Source organism: Elephantulus edwardii, unplaced genomic scaffold (genome assembly GCF_000299155.1).
Source record: "Elephantulus edwardii isolate Elephantulus edwardi_28Jun2011 unplaced genomic scaffold, EleEdw1.0 scaffold00030, whole genome shotgun sequence".
NCBI classification, from domain to species: Eukaryota; Metazoa; Chordata; class Mammalia; order Macroscelidea; family Macroscelididae; genus Elephantulus; species Elephantulus edwardii.
Genome location: NW_006399780.1, coordinates 13,558,387 through 13,573,708, shown reverse-complemented (window position 1 = coordinate 13,573,708; position 15,322 = coordinate 13,558,387). Strand labels below are relative to the sequence as shown.

At 42.5% G+C, this 15,322-nt stretch overlaps 1 pseudogene; it reads right to left on the bottom strand.

Moving 5' to 3' along the window:
* Nucleotides 1-12,796: 12,796 nt before the first annotated feature.
* Nucleotides 12,797-13,904, bottom strand: LOC102874279 (annotated as a pseudogene).
* Nucleotides 13,905-15,322: the final 1,418 nt, after the last annotated feature.

Below are 15,322 nucleotides of genomic sequence, written 5' to 3'. Positions count from 1 at the left end.
AACCTCCAGAAAAGATCACAGCCCTGGTAACACTATCATTGCAGCCCAGTGACACCTTTGTTTACTTTTAACCTACACAACTGTAACATGATGAGTATACGTTGTTTCAAGTTATGAAGTTTGTGGTAATTTGTGGCAGCATCTATAGAAACATGTTTCATAAGAGCTCTCAAGGGAATGAGCCTAAACTGACAAAGAAATTCAAGATGCCGAGCAGTGGTGTCCAGCTGTATATCCCAAATGCAGATTTGGTGTAGACTGGTTTTGTTGTTATTCTTAGTAAGTGCCGTCTAGTTGACTGTCTTCATATGACTATGTTCACTGTGTTCATAGCAACCCTTTGAGCAATGGTTAGAACCTCGCCCAATCCTGCTCCAGCCTCGTGATCTCCCCCGTGCTCAGAACCATTGCTACACTACACTGTTTCAGTCCATCTTGTTGAGGGTCTTCCATTCTCTTACTGATGCTCACACTATCGGCCCATCTACCTTGCTACCATGAGGGAGTTTTCAAGGAAAATATGATACCCCAAATATGTGAGGCGAAACTTCACCATTCTTCCCTCTAAGGAAAACCCAGGTTGCACTTCCTCCGAGAGCAATTCATTTGTTCTTTTGCCTCACTCAAAACTCATTGGTGTCGAGCCTGCACCAACTCCTAAGCCAATCATCCATAAAGTTCCTAGAAGCCATAGATTATAAGGGAGTAGACTGCTCATTTCTCTCCAACAGAGTCACCACGGATCAAACCACCAGAAAGGCATTACATTGGGGTGAGCAGCACGGCTCCTTCCCCTGAACCAGAGCTCCTTGTCCATGGCGTACTCAAACTCTTCATCAACATGACAACATCAGTTATTCTTCTGTCATCCTAATTCATTGTCCAGGTTTTAAATTCTAACAAAACCACTGAAAGTACTGTGACACTATCATGCACCTTAGTCTTAAAGCTTATAACCTTGCTTTTTAGAACCTTAAGTCTCGGACAACATGTTTCCACAGTGCAACACATCTTTTGAGTTCTTGACTGCTGCTTGCAAAGTTGATTATGGATCCAAATAAAAGTAAATTGTTGACAACTTCAGTCTTTTCTCCATGATGTTGCCTATTGGCCTAGTAGTTAGGAGTTTTGGTTTTTGATGTTGAGATGTAATCCATATGGAAGGCTAAAGTTCATTATCTTCTGCAGTAAGTGCTATAAGTCGTCACTTTCTGTAAGGAAGGTTTGTGTCATCTGTATAACACAGGTTGTTGATGAGTTTTAACTTCAATTATTTTTTTTATTTTATACTTATTTATTTGAATACATTGTTTTTCACACAAGATCCTTCCCATTTCCTTCACCCTCACCCCTACCCATGCAACATTCTTCTTCATACAGTCTAAATTCTTGAATTATTTTCTCAGCATAAAGATTGAATAGGCATAAAAAAATGATACTGTTGCAGAAAGACCAGCCCCAGGGTAGAGAAGGAGTACCACCTAGACACTTTCATTTAAAAGAAAGAGGAAAAGCTTTTATTTGATAAGCCAGTGGAGCTGAGCGCTTAGCAGGGATAGATGCCCACAATGCTCCCTGAGCTGCTTCGGATTCGGCTTTTTATAGGGAACAGATAAGGGATTTCTTATTAGCGAGTTTAAACCAGCTGCAGAGGAAATGCCGTGGGAATTTATAAGGTGGCTGATGTCAACTTGTTACAGTTTTTTTGGGGGGAGCAGGCTGTGTCAGGCACATGCCCACCTTCCATAAGTGGGGACTGTGTTTGCAGTTTGAGAAGAAACTTGTGTTCTCACCATGTTGACGCTTTCCCCCTCGCCCTTACAGGTAGGGGCACCACTTCTGAACTGAGGGTCTCTCCTCTCTTTGAAATTCTCCTTCGGGAGAGAGAGAGGGGCCTCCCTTCTCAGTACAACCTAGATGCACACATTTCCTAGTTTTAAATCCTGTGGTATTCCTTTCTTCTGTTCCGACAATTGCTTCTTGGTCTATGTATAGGTTACCCATGAGCATAATTAAGTGTTCTGGAATTCCCATTCTTCTCAACGTTCAGTCCTAATTTGTTATGACCTGTTCAGTCAAATGCCTTTATAAAGTCAGTACAACAGAAGCAGACATGTTTCTGGTGCTCTCTTTTCAGCCAAGATTCCTCTGACTTCAGCAGTGATATCCCTGATGCCGTGGCCTCTTCTGTTATAACACTAGAAATGCTGAATGCCCAAGTGGAAAACTGTGAGACAGTCTTATTTCAGGACTAAAACAGATGGCTCAAGTAAAGTGCTGAGGCGATTAACTTCACACCTTCGGTGGATCTCGGTGCCTGCAGACCTCTTTTTAGCAGCCACAACCTGAGGTTGCAAGCACAGCAGGACGCCTGGGAATTTATTTTAAAAACTATAGAGTCCGTCATGTAGGTATTTGACACGGAAAAAAAGAGTGAGTTTCTTTTTCCACTTTTAGGGAGACTTCTTGAGAGGAACAAAGATAACAGATTAGGGGTTTGCATTCACCAGGAGGTACCTCGGAAGGAAAGCCTGGCTGCCTGGGGCTGGACAGTCACAGCCCTAAGTGTCCATGGAGTAGTTCCACTCTGCACATGGACCTCTGCGAGTTGAGGTTGACTCCATGGCACATAACTCTGTGTTCATGAGCTTCTCTGTAACCTGAGCCTTAGAACACTCAGTTAAGTTAACTGGTAGTGACTTAATCTTTCAAAGGGAGCGAAGAAACCTGTTCAGCCCAACAGGGGAAAAAACTGTGCTGCATTAGAGATAATCACCTCAGGTGGACAGCAGCTGTGATAGCATTTGCTTTCCCGGTAGAGTGCAGTTTTCCATTTATAGGTGACAAAACGGAAGCTGAAGTATAGGTGTAGGAAGTTCACAAACCAGAGCTCTCCCCATTACCTCAGCCTGCAGGCTCCCTGACAATTGCTGATTTTTTTTTTTTATTTGCCCAAGTGTTCATTGAGCACCCACCATGTACTATCAAAGGAACCCTCATGGTATGATGCATTAGGTGTTGCACTGTTAAAATAAAGGTCATCGGTTCAAGTCTGCCAGCTGCTCTGAGGGAGAAAAAAAAGACTATTCTGTAGAAATTACAGCATTGGAAATCCAACAGAGGGTCACAGTGAGTCAAAATCAATTCCACAGCAGTGAGTTTGGTTTGGATGCTAGGTTCCCAGAATATTCCTGTGTGCAAAAGGAAACTTCCAGCTCTCATGGAGCTAACATGCTACCAGAGAAAACAGAGTAATTAAGATCCAGCTCAACACTGCCTGCCATTGAGTCAGAATTGACTCACAGCTGAGCCTCCAGTGCCTTAGAGGCATAAATCACATGGGAGAAAGTCCATCTTTCTCCCACAGAATGGCTGGTAGATCTGAACGAACAGAGAGGCACTGGTTTGGGGTTATGGTCTAGGCCACCAGAGCTCTCTTAGTGTTGTAGATGGTGGAAGTGTTGTGAAAAGAGATAGCCACGGAAGAAAGGACTATGTGTAAGAAGTGGTTGTTGTTATTGGGTCTCATTTGGTTGAGTACAACTCATTGGCGCCATGAACAACAGATCTGGGCCCTGTCCGCCTGACATACTTTAGCTCAGTGCTTCAGTCACTGTCAATCCATCTGGTGGAGGGACTTCCTCTCTTTGTCCTCCTTCCACCTTTCTAAGCATGATATCCTTTTTTAGCCTCTCCAAGCAACAAAATATGGCAAGTTAAGTTTTCTCATCTTTGCCTCCAGGGAGCACTCTGGCTACATCTTCTGCAAGACATTTCTGTTCTTTTGGCAATCTATGGGATGTTTAGTGCTCTTCTCCAACACCACAGCTGAAAGGCATCAATTTTTCTGTCATCCTTATTTATTGTCCATCCTTCAGATGCATAGCAAGTGACTGAAAAGCCCAAAGCCTGAATCAGGTGCACTTTAGTCCTCAAACTGACATCATTACGCCTCAATAATTAGAAGTCCCTGACTATAGACTTTTCCAGTGTAATACATCTCCTGGCTGCTGGTGTTAAGTCCACGAATTCCCACCCAAAAGATCACCAACTTATGTATGTAATCGACAAGAGCGCTTTATGGTGCAGAACAAAATCCAACATGCAGGAGGTCCACCATTTAGCGGAGAAGAAAATAGCAACCCCGGGCAAGTGCATATAAACTCCTTATATGTGTTTGACACAATGGAGCTTTGCTCATGGTGAGGTAATTGGAACATGATTGGTGGACAACGGGATCAGTTACATGGGCTAGTTTGTGATTGGTTTGTTTAGGTGACTACCCGCCTACTCTCATCTCTTCCAGCCTCTGATACACATTCTTCGTGTCACGTATACTTTCTTCCTGTCTCACATTTGTCATGTACCCACATTCTTCCTGTCTCACATTTGTCACGTTACCTACTTTCTTGTGCCATTTACCTTAAACTTTATGGTAGGTTAATTTTAAACTCTGCAAGGACAGATAGATAAGACCTTCTTGCTTTCATGCAGGTTTTCCTCTAAATTGGCTGTTTCTTTTTTTTTATTAAATTTTATTAGTTTTCATGAACATTTACAGAGATTTTGGGTTTTCATTCATTCATTGTTGCATTGTTTTCTCCACCCTCATCCCCAGTTCGTTCTTCACCCCCCCCCCGCCCCCGTGTCTGTTTTAACTGTCCAATTGCCACAGTGCTTGTCAAAGCCAGTTCTGATTAATCTCCTTTGTCAGTGTGTCCCTTGCCATTCCCTATCTCTCCTCCCTGAGAGAGACTTCACCCTGATTCATAAGGAAAAGGGGATGGCGTATTCTCTTAGCTACTTCCTGCTGAAAAGGGACACAGCTGTGGGTTTCAGGGTGAAGATCTTCTCTCACTACTCTAAAGGGCCCCTTTGGCAGTAGGAAACACATAGACTATTATGGAGATTGATTTTGGAATTTAGATACACTGTTATCAATTGTGCTTAGCCGTACATGTTCATATCCTTGAAGATGTATCATGGAAGTGTTGCAGCCTAGAAGATACAAATTTAACTAACAAGTTAAAAGTGCATGAGTCAAAAATTGAAAAGCAATAATATTCTGAGTAGAGGTTCTAATAGTGGCACAAATCGAGTTACAGAGGTAAGGTGTTTCCATTGCCATCCTTACTCTAACTTAATTCTTTTTTTTATTTAAATTTGTTATTAATTTCAGTGAAAATTTACAGAGGCTTTGGATTTCCATTCATTCATTGTTGTAGATTTGTCCCCTCCCAAGGCTCCCCTCCACCAGACATTACCCTCTTGGAAAAGTAAAAGAAAAGATTCTTTCATTATTTTACTAACCCTCCCCCAGGTCCACTCCACCATGTAGCCATCGCTCTAGACTCCTGTCATGACCGAAATACCTAATCACATATCTCTTTTAAACAGTTTTCTCCCCTCTCTGTTTCAGAGCAGCATACATTATTGAACCCATCTTACTCAGTCTCTCCCCAACCCCAAGGACATTCTACAACAGTGGCACCATGCAATATTTGTCCCTTTGTGACTGGGACAAATTGGCTGTTTCTTGAGCTAGGAATTTTTATGGCCTGCTTCTGCTTCTGCAATTAATGACTTTTTTTTAAAAAAAAGGTTAGGCCCAGGTCAGGCATTAGATGGAGGCCAGGCACAAAATGGAGTCTATACAGTCCTCTTATTGATAGCAAGGGTGTTGACTGTGGATCCAAGTAAGATGAGGTTGCTGACAGTCTTAATCCTTTCTCCATCTATCATGCTGTTGCCTATAGGTCCAGTGGTGAAAATTTTTTGACAACAAAATTTTCTGGATATTGAGATGCTATCTACATTGAAGGCAGTATTCCTTAATTTTCTGCAGCAAGCATTTCAAGTCCTTCTCACTTTCAGCAAGCAAGCGTGTTTCATTTGCATAATTTTGTTATTAATGAGTCTTCTTTCAATCCTGATGCCACACTGTGGATGGAGGCATTTCAGATTATAAGTCAGGACAGGCCACTCTATGATGGTGGTATTCAACAGTGACCAGTAGACATTGGGGGATCAAGAAATTAAATATCTAGGATGAAAGGGCTCCAGGCAGAGGGGTCACCTAATGGAAAAAGCATGACCATGATTAAGAAACAAGAAATAAGACTGGAGCAGAGGGAGAAAAGAGAAGACGAAGAGATAAAGGCACAGGAGAAATAGAGGGCAGAGTTATGGGGCATTAAAATTATGTGGAAAACCTTGGTTTCTCTCAGTGAAAGGAAGGTGTTTGGAGTACTCTGGGCAGAGGCTGATATGCTGAAAAAAGAGACTACAGCTGATTGAACCTACCTCCAGGGATCAACTTTCAGCCAAATAGCAGATAGACCTAGAAAGGGAACGGTACCACCAACGAGCAACACCCTCCTTCAAAAGGATCACCTGTAAGCGACCAAAATGGCTACATTTGTGTGACAACAGAAAGCAGAAAGAGCCAAGAATGATGATCAAATGAAAATGAGAAACACAAGGAAGACATGGGAAGTTTGTGACACTGAAGGACTATCAACTAATGCTCCAAAACTGGCTGTGTATGACTTGTTGAGTGGATAATGAATTTCCTCTGTAAACTTTCACCCACACCACAATAAGAAGTTCAAAATGAACAAGAGCTTGCAGGAAGGATAGGTAAAATAGAGATCAGTTAGGAAGCAACTGTACTAATAATGTCCTATGATGACAACTTGAGTCGCAGTGGTGGAGGGAGAGGAGAGACTAGTTTCTGAGTTTTGAATGCTAGATTTGAAAACCAAGTCTAAAATCAAATGAAAGTGATTCTTGTTTTATCTATAACTTAATATTGCCCTAGGGAGCTCTGGTGGCCTTGTGGTAAGGAGTTGTGCTGGCAACCCAAAGGTATGTGGTTTGAATCCACCAGTTGCTCTGCAGGAGAAAGATGAGTAGTCTTTCCAGGTGATTGGTTAATTGCCTCTGAAAACCCACCAGAGGGTCATGGATGAGCCGGGTCCAATTCAATGATACACAACAACAATATTACCCTATCCTGTTACTTTAGCATAATTGCCAACAAGTGTAGATTCAATTAATATTTTAACCCATATTATATAACTGGTGCAGCCGAATGTTATGCATGGAGGGAAAATGAGGATTGACGGTAAAAGACAAGTGAATAAGAATGGGCTATTTCCACTGCTCTTCTAGAACTGTGGTTCTCAGAGTATACATCAGAATATCTAGAGGACTTGCTAGGAGCCTTTGGCATTGAGCCCCTCTTCTCCCCACCCCCACCCCCACCCCCCTCAGCTTTCTGATTCAAACTCTGAGACAGGCCTGGTTATTTGCAATGAAAGCACTCCAGAGGAGGGGCCCACACTTCCTATCCACTGACACGACACCCACTGACTCCAGCTCATGGCAATCCTGGGGACAGAGGTGAGGGAGGTTCCAAGGCTGTAAATCTTTATATCTTTCTCCTGTGGAGCAACTGGTGGATTTGAACAACCTACCTTTTAGCTCTCATCTCATAGAGGGTCTTCCCCTCCTGCGCTGTCCCTCCACCCTCCCAAGCATGATGTCCCTCTCCAAGGACCCGTCCCTCCTGGCAACATGTCCAAAGTATGTCAGACGAAGCCCCAGAATCCTTGCCTCCAAGGAGCAGCTTGGTTTAATCCTCTCCAAGATGGATCTGTTTGTTTTCCTGGCAGTCCAGGGTACATTCAGTACCCTTCTCCAGCACCACAGCTCAAAAGCATCCACTCTCCTTCTGTCCTCCCTAGTCATTGTCCAACTCTCTGATGCATAACAAGCGATTGCAAATACCATGACCTGTATCAGGCGCACCTTAGTCTCCAGAGAGACACTGTTGCTCCTGAGTACGTTTGAGAGGTCCCTAACGGCAGACTTTCCCATCGCGATACGCTGTTTGATTTCCTGACTGCTGGTACCAAGAGTGTTAGCTGTGGAGCCAAGCAAAGTGAAGCTGTGATTCGGTGACTGGGGTAATCGGGATGGGTGTGTCAGAGGCGGTGTGGTTGGAGCAGGATAGAGCAGGGTTTAGAGCTGTTGTGCATAGGGTCGCTATGAGTCGGAAACGACTCGATGGCACATAACAACAACAACAACAACCTTTCAGCTAGCAGCCCAATGCATTACACACTATGCCACCTTTGGAAGAGACCATGTGGTTGAGTACTGTCTAATTGAAAGCAACCCATAACTGGCCCTCGAGTGAGTTTTCTAAAGCAGTAAGTCACATGGGAGGAAATTGTCCATCTTTTTCCCACAAATGAGCTATGAGTGGATGCAAACTGCATACCTTTGGGTTGGTAGCACAACTTTCTCACCTCTAAGCCACTGTCACTCTCTTCATAGATAGGTAGTCTTCTTAGATGCAATTCTAAGGTAGTGAATTTTTTTCCAACAATAATCATATTCTAGAAAGAAAGTAACATAAGTCTAGTCATAGATTTTGTGAGATAGCCACAAAAGTTTTTCCTATCACCTCTAGGAACAATCAAAACTAATGGTTAACATAATAAACCACAGCTTCAAAACACTGATTAAAACCACAAGTAACATATGCAAAGATGGTTTGATATTTATGAATCCTTTCTTTAATGAGAAGGCTGGTCTGTCAGATTTTTCAGGAATTCTTTAGAATTTCAGCTTCAGTTTTCAAATTGTCTGGGCCATCCAACCAGAAACCTGCTTCTTATGGCTAGGAAATATATACCTAGGCTTTGCACCCTACAGAGTGCACACTGGCAGGTCAGTAAACGTAAGAAAGATCTTTCCGTGCAGCCTGGGGTCCTTAGGGATCATTTCATCCACCAATTGAAAACCAAGGGATCTCTGGTGACGCAGTCCTCAGGAAGTCGTGCTGCTAACACTCAGGTTGCCCTCCTCTGGGGGTTCAAATCCACCAAGACCCAAGAGAGAAAGATGGACAATCTCCTCTTGGGTGGTTTACAGCCTCAGAACCTCCCTGGGGAGCTTATCAATTCCAACTCAACCAGAATGAGAATACGTGAGTATAAGCCAAGGTTCCCCCATGAAAATCTAAAAAAACCTCTTTGCTACCGAGTTGTAACTAACTCATAGCGGGCTCTCCATCAAGATTTCAGAAGGCTGAAAATCTTATGCGTGGAGGTTGCCCATCTTTCTCCTTAAGAGCAGATGGAAATGCATGGAGCAAAAGAAATGATCTCACCCTGAACTGGGGTGAGAGTAATTTAATTGACATGAAAAAGTCAAGTATGAACTATTTATCTTAAAAAAAATAGAAATATGATTATATTTTATTTATAATAAATATATCTAGAGCAATTCAGAAAGACTACTTTTCAAACTATTGGGATTTTTGTGGTGTTTAGGTGCTGTCAAGTCCACTACAACCCACAGAGACCCCATGAGTAGCATATCCATACCCTCCCCTGTGCTGTGCCATCCTCATCATCTCTGATACACTTGATCATATTGTTACAGTCACTGTGTCAATCCATCCCATTGAGGGTCTTCCTTTCATTCATTGACCCTCCACCTTTCCAAGCATGATGTCTTTTTCAAGGACTGACCCTTCCTTACAACATGCCCCAAATATATGAGATGAAGTTCCACCCTCCTTGTTGGTAAGGAGCACCCTGGTTGCACTACTGACAGACCTGTTTGCTCTTTTGTAGTCCATGAGACTCTTCTCCACCACAACAACACAACCAAAGAGTCCATGAGACTCTTCTCCACCACTCTTCTCCACCACAACAACACAACGAAAGAACACTTTGAGTTTTCTTCTGTCATCCTTATTCACAATCTAGCTTTCAGATACAGAGAAGATAATTGGAAAAAACATGGATTGGACCAAGTGCACTTCAGCAAGTGGTCATTACAAAGACAGGAGAAAGAAAAGACCAAAATGGATGTTAGAAGAGACTGAATTTTGAACTAGAAAGTCGAGCAGCCAAAACAAACTGATGGAATGGCAGAGTCAAAGAAGTGAACAGAAGATCCTGAAGGGCAGCTAGGGAAGACAAAGCAAAGTATTACCATCAGCTATTATGATGAAAGATCTGGGGTCCGAGAATAAAAAGGGAAGAACCCACTTGGCATGTCTCAAGCCAAAAGAACTGAAATCCAAATTCAATCCTTGAGTAGCAATACTGAAGGATGATGTTGTTGTTTTATGTGTCATCAAGTCGCTTGTGACTCATAGTGATGCTTATGTACAACAGCCCTAAACCCTGCCCTATCCTGTGTCAATCTCACTGTCTCCGACACACCTACACCAGTTATCCCAGTCACTGAGTCAATCCATCTCATCAAGGGTCTCCCTCCCCTGTGCTGTCCCTCCACCCTCACAAGCATGGTACTATGGGCAAAATCTAGAATGATCTAGGAAGTATCAAAATAAAATGGAAGTAATACCAGAGTCATTCTACCAAAAACAGTTGACTGTCACGGAAACCATTTCAGGAAACATTATATTGACTGAGAACCAATAGAAAGGAAGAAAGAAGTTCAAGCTGCAGTAGCAAAAAATAAGGCCCCAGGCATTGATGAGATAATGTGGATCATTATTACTTTCTTTTTTCAGTCATTTCTGTATTGTCTGAGTATTTTTAATTTAATTTATTTTTTAGGTTGTTTTGTTTTGTTTTGTTTTAAAGCACATTCGTGACTCATGTTGAAGGAGACAACAGTAGCTCGGTTTTTTCACTGGAAAATAAGGCCATCTAGATTTCTAAACAAGTAGTACCACGAGTTAACCACAAGATGGAGCAGTTTACAACCGAATAAAGAGCTAAAAGCAAAGCTGAGAGGGCAAAGTGATAGAATTCCAGCCCCTTCCTGAATTTAATGTCTGTGATTCATGTGCATTTTAATGCCTCTTGAAAACATCAGCAGACTAATTACATTTTTTAATTCATCTATTGCAGATGAATAATCTCCAAATTCTGATTTATGATGTTTCTTATGCTTACATTTGAACTCGTAATTATCTCACCTATTAGACTGATTTCATTTAATGAGAGAGGTAAATTGTTATAAAGGACTAGTTACTAAAGTTGTGTTTGCTAGTACTTTCTTTTAATGAAGGGAAATTCTTGCAAACAGAAGTCCCACTTTCATCTTAAGCTGCCCTTCCTCCAGAACAGAATGGCTGTCATTTTACTTCAAGTTGCCATTTCAAAAGTCACTTAATATTGTTCATGTGAAGCCCACGAGGTAATCAATCAAACAGAACAAGAGACCTGTGTGATTTAAAATTAGGAGAGGTGTGCATCACGCTTGTCTCTTTTCACAGCCCTTAGTCAATCTGTATGTTGTTGTTATGTGCCGTCAAGTCACCTGCAACTCATAGCAACCCTATGAACAGCAGCGTTGATCCCAGTCCTATCCCGAGCAAATATCACTGTCTCCAACACACCTGCCCCCACTACCTCAGTGTGTCAATCCATGTCATGCTGGGTCTCTTCTCCTGCATTGTCCCTCTACCCTCCCAAATGTAATGTCCTTCTCCAAGGATTGGCTCCTCCTGGCAACATGCCCAGAGTATGTCAGACAGAGCCTCAGAATCCTTGCCTCCAAGGAGCAGCCTAGTTTCACCCTCTCTTGAACAAAACTGTTTGTTCTCCTAGCAGTCAAAGTTATATTCAATAATCTTCTCCAGCACCACAGCTCAAAGGCATCAATTCTCCTTCTATCATCCTTAGACATTGCCCAGCTTTCTGATGCATGGCAAGTAATTGTGAAGGCAATGGCCTGGATCAGACGCACCTTGGTCTCCAGACTGACATTGTTTCTCTTTAGCAGTCTGGAGAGGTCCCTGATAGCAGATATTCCCAATACAATTCATCTTTTGAATTCCTGGTTGCCAGTACCAAGAGTGTTGATTGTGAAGCCAAGCAAGCTGAAGCTGTTAATAATCTCAATCTCTTCACCATCTATCATGATGCCTCCAATTGGCCCAGTAATAAGAATCTGTTTTCTTGATGTTGAACTTCAATCCATATTGAAGGCTACAGTACTTGATCTCCTGCAGCAAATGTCTCAGGTCCTCCTCAGTTTTGGCAAACAGGGTTGTATCATCTGCATAATGGATGTTATTAATGAATCTTCCTCCAATCTTGATAGCACAATCCTCCTCACAGAGCCCAGTCTCCTAGATGATCTCTCCCACATATAGATTGAAAAGGGGGGAGATAGGATATTCTTAATATTATATTTCTGCAAGCATTAATGTTTATGAAAAAACATATCCTGAATCCAGAACCAGACCAGACACTGAAATGCAGAGGCCACACACACATAGGTCCTGAGCCCACAGAGCTCAGCGGCTAATGGGAGATCCTAGTCTCACTTTATGGCCGTGTAAGACAACCTGTTCATTTGTTCATTCATTTTTTCACTCATTCATTGATTGATTCATTCCTTCATTCACAGATTGATCTACGCAGTAACTCTCCCATTCAACTTGGGAGAAGCATCGCATCAGAGTCCAATCTCCTGGTCTGAACTGCTTGGTTTTCATCTTGGCTGTCTCACTGTTTGTTTTTTAATTTTTTTCTTTTTCACCAAGGTGATAAATGCTGTTTATGTTGTGTTTAAATTACATAGTACTCCAATATATTAACATTCTGTGAACTTCAAAAAACATACATTTACAGTAAATAGTATTGGTCACTGGAATGGAGAGGAGAAACTACACTCATGAGAGTATGCAGTTGTTCTCATTAAGACAATATTGACCTGGCTCACCATTTAGTATCTCTCCCCTCAAATGCCTCTGAAATGCCCATGTGAAACGTCTCTCAGCACACAGTATGTTCTAAGTTCTCACACGTTCTTCACTTTCTGATTCATCTGGTGAACTGGGAGTAGGAAGCTGTTCATAGTCAATGAGCCCTCCTTCCCCTGTCTGACCAGAACTTGAAGCAATCACGTCCACTGCCGGGCCCGCTGTAGCCTTCACCTCTTCCTCTGAAGTGGCAAGCTGAGGATTGGCTCAACGAGATCCAGTGCCGACAGCAATTCTGTATTGTGTATTTCCTCAGTAATGCACATACCTCCATGATAATTCAGTTCCTCTGCAACAGGGGTTCCTGTGGCTGGAGCCAGTGTAGGGTCAAATGCATTAATGTCAAAACTGAGATGAATTGGCCTCTGTCTCTTGCCAATCAATAGATTGAAGGTCTGTTCCATGACCTCCTGGATACCAAGTCGATCAATGTCGCTCATGGAAAAATACTAGATATCATACTTCTTTAAAATAAAATGTTCAGGAGGGTCCACATCGCTGAGACCAATATATACAATATCTAGGGAAGAGATACATGATTTGAGCCAGGAAAATCCTGGGAGTTATGGTACCTTACCCTGTAGTGCTCTATGAAATAATGAAACTGGCCGTCCATGGAGATTTCCAGATGAAGTAGTTAGGGGTGCATTGGTGTCAGCATGGGCATCAACCCAGATGACACAAAGGTCTGGGCAGTGCTGGGGGGGGGGGCACTAATGGTTCCAATTGCTAGGCTGTGATCTCCGACCATGATGCAGCTGTAGCCATCTGACACAGCTCGACTAACCACCTCAGCCAGCTTAGCAAGGCCCATTGAGCATGGATTCGCTCTCAGGTTGTTGTAGAGATCATCGTTGGGAACTGGAGTAAAACTCAGATCTCCCAACATCTTTTAGGTGGCAGCCCAAACTGTCAAGTCTTTTCATCAAGCCAGCTTCTCTTACGGCCCCTGGACCATACTCCACTCCTTTTCTGGTACACAAATGACACAAAATTAGATACGAGGAGAGATGGGGAGTGAGGGATCCTGACCCTGTGCAAACGAGGCTCCTATTACAGCCACGGAGTGGACGGACTTCTTCAGAACGTGATGCACTTGTGTGGAGAGGAAACGTGAGAGGCTGCTCATCAGAGACATGATGGGCCACACTGGGAGTCACTCTCTCCACCTCAAGTGCTGTCTCACTCACTGTGTGATTTTGGAAACATTATTGGCCTCTCTGTACCTTACTTTAGCTGTAAAATAGAGGTAATAATAATAATAGTAATTACTGATCTAAGAAAGAAATAAATATCCATAAAGGACTTACAATAGTGCCTGACATATAATAAAATGTATGGAAGCTTTTGATTCCACACAAAATTTCAAGATCAATAGCAAGCCTTCAGTTCTGGAAGAAGGAATACACAAGTTAATCTTGTGAAGGCCCTTTCCCCACGGTCTTTGGCCTGGCAGACAGGAATGTTGAGGGAAAGTACTGCATGTCCATCAGGGTCCCGGGCTGACCAGAAATGAGCAAGTTCGGGGCTAAGAAGGGCTTTCAGCTCGTGTCAGTCCTCACGAGACTCCAAGCTTGAAATTAACCAAGACAAATGAATGTAAGATTGCAAACAATATTTTGATATTATGCAAATAAGATAGCAATGTTTGTTTAAGAACATTAGCATAAATAAAATGTAAAGTTTATGGGTTCTTTTAATGAGACAGGCAAGAAATAACGCAGAGCAGTAATTTCTAACAATTCATCTAAATGAGAAGCAGCATCCGGATGCTGTCAATGAGGAAGTGTGCTGCTCTTGGCAAAAATAGACTCTAGAAAAAAGGAATTATAGTAATTTCCCCCCAAAACAACGGCGCTGGCTTTGATTGCTTTTCTGTTTTAAAATTGTTTTTAAATTTTTGAGAAAAGAACAGACTTGTAAGCATTTGTAAAAAACAAAATGCAAAGATTCTGTGCATCTTTCAATAACCTTTCCCCATTGGTAACATCTCACATCATTACAATGCAACATTGCCACCTGATGTGGGCTGATACAATGCACTGATCTTGTTCTACTTTCAGCAATTTTATGCGCTCTCGTGTTGTGTCATGGTGGGCTAAATGTTAGGGCTGTATTCTTTTCCCATACCTATTCAATCTGTATGTTGTTTACTGTAGAGTTGGAACTGACCCATAGCTGACCCTCTGTGGGTTTTGAGCAGCAGTTAATCACATGGGAGGAGAATGCCCATCCATCTCCCATGGAACAGCTGGTGACCTCAAACAGGATACCTTCAGGATAGCAGTTCAAATTTTTGTCACTAGGCTACCATAACTCTTTTCAAACTGTATGTTGTTGTTGTTGTTGTTGTTATGTGCCGTCAAGTCGCTTGCGACTCATAGCCACCCTATGTACAACAGCCCTAAACTCTGCTCTTTCCTGTGCCAATTGCACTGTCTCTGACACTCCCATCACGATTACCCCAGTCACTGAATCAATCCACCTCATAGAGGGCCTTCCCCTCCTGCGCTGTCCCTCCACCCTACCAAGCATGATGTCCTTCTCCAAGGACTG